Raw genomic sequence first — 2,446 nt, 5'->3', positions numbered from 1 at the left:
TTTTTTTTTTTTTTTGAGGCGGAGTCTTGCTCTGTCGCCCAGGCTGGAGTGCAGTGTGACGCAATCTCGGCTCGCTGCAAGCTCCACCTCCCGGGTTCACGCCATTCTCCTGACTCAGCCTCCTGGGTAGCTGGGACTACAGGCGCCCGCCACCGCGCCCGGCTAATTTTTTGTATTTTTAATAGAGACGGGGTTTCACCGTGGCCTCGATCTTCTGACCTTGTGATTCGCCCGCCTCGGCCTCCCAAAGTGCTGGGATTACAGGCGTGAGCCACCGCGCCCGGCTGGAATGGGAGCTCTCTAAGGGAAAGTCCCTTAAACCTCTTTGCATTCTGCTCCACCACCCCTTATCCTCAGTACCATACCTTACACTGAGTACTCGGTAGTTGGGTTTTGTTTGTTTGTTTTTGAGACAGGGTCTCACTCTGTCATTCAGGCTGGAGTGCAGTGGCATGATCTCGGCTCGCTGCCACCTCCACCTCCTGGGCTCAAAGGATCCTCCCACCTCAGCCCCCCAAGTAGCTGGGACTACAGGCTCAAGCCACCACACTCAGCTAGTTTTTGTATTTTTTGTAGAGACAGGGTTTTGCTATGTTGCCCAGGCTGGTCTCGAATTCCTGCGTTCAAGTGATCTGCCCGCCTCAGCCTCCCCAAGTGCTGGGATTACAGGCATGAGCCACCACACCCAGCCTCACTAGTTGTACTTGCCTAGAAGCCATCACTGTGCTAGGGCTAGAGGATGAGATGGTGAATGAGACAGACAGTGATTCCTACTTTCACAGATGTGACAATCTGGAGACACTCACAATAGTTTAACATACATCTTTTTTGCCTAGGCTGGTCTTCAACTCCTGAGCTCAAGCGATATTCCCGCCTCAGCCTCCCAAAGTGCTGGGATTACATGCGTGCACCACCACGCCTGGGCGATATACATCTTTTTAACCAGGTCATTTGAATCACTGCAATAATTAAATGTAGTAGGTTCTATTAATGTGCTTGCCTTACAGATGATGAGGCTGAGACTCAAACATCTGAAGTGACATGCCCAAGGTCATGCAGTTGGCCAGTCTAAAAGTCCTGCTCTACCTGACCCAAACATTATGCTACACGCTGGCTCCATTCCCCACCCCCTGACATTCCCCCGCTGCCCTGGCAGAGAGGGAATTAAATAAACTATTCTGCTTGCCCAGCTGAGAACACCCACAGTCTGTCCAGACCTGCTGACTCTCCCACTTTCTCACTTTCTCACTGTAGCTTCCAATGACAGCCAGGGCTGGTTTGATGTGTTGGTGAAAGGGGGGATGCTTCAGAGTTTTATGGTTTCAGCATCTGAAGTCACCTCTCTGCTGTAATTAACTCCGTGATTTAATCTGCTCAACTAATCATTCTACATTTCAGGGACCAAAGACAAAGATGTGAAGAGGATGCCTCCTTTATATTTTATTTTTTTTAATGTTTATTTTGGGAAACTGAAACTGCGGACCTGGAGAAGTGAAAGCGCAGGTCTGTCAGTGCTGACTGTGGGGAAGGGGTGCCAGGCTGCAGGCAGGGTTCTCTTACACTTAGGCCAGACCTAAAGGTGAGGGGCTGGCTACAGGGGAGGTTCTCATCTCTGAGCCCCGTCTGGAGAACAAAGCGCCCTCTCTAGAGCCCAGGTTTTCAGGGACCAGGGAAATAGTTTTTGGAGTTTGTGAACTTAGTGGAAAAAGTATTAGGGAGTTAGGAGCCTGGGGCTCCACCTCCGACCTTGAAGCAGGCTCTTCCCCTCTCTGAGCACTAGTTTATTCATGTGCAAAATGGAAAGTGGCATATTATTCCAGAGATGGAAAATTGGTTTCAGTTTTTCTACTTGGCCTCCCAAATTACCTCCAAAATGACTGGTGGTGGCTAGGGCTGGGCAAGGATAGAAATCAGTGATTGATTAGTGATGTCTGCCTTGGTGCAGGTAGTCACGGAACAGTAGAAGGTGTGCTATAGAATTGCTTTCTCTGGACTAGATAATCACTACATCTTTTTCAGTTTTGGTCTTCTAGAGACTTTAGAACAAGAAGGGCAAGGATTAAGAGCTATGCAGCATCCCCAGGAGTAAGGAAACCAAGGGAAGAACCATCAAAGTGACAATTTTATTAATAATGATAATACATGATTCTATATGTGGAGGAAAAGAGTTTACAGCAAACCATAAGCCATTTGCCTCAAACCACTAACATGGTGGGGAGGCAGTGTGTGTTAGTATGAGTATGAATTTTTTTCTGTGAGTATAGATATATCTTAATCAGAAAACAGTAAAACTGTTTAACGTGGTGGGGAGGCGTGTGTTAGTATGAGTATGAATTTTTTCTGTGAGTATAGATCTTAACCAGAAAACAGTAAAAATAATTTAACTGAGTCTATTTAAAGACTGTTCAAGAACACTGATAGCAGCATTATTCCTAATAACCAGAAA

This window comes from Colobus angolensis, unplaced genomic scaffold (genome assembly GCF_000951035.1).
Source record: "Colobus angolensis palliatus isolate OR3802 unplaced genomic scaffold, Cang.pa_1.0 Scaffold28, whole genome shotgun sequence".
NCBI classification, from domain to species: Eukaryota; Metazoa; Chordata; class Mammalia; order Primates; family Cercopithecidae; genus Colobus; species Colobus angolensis.
This window is presented reverse-complemented; position numbering follows the sequence as displayed.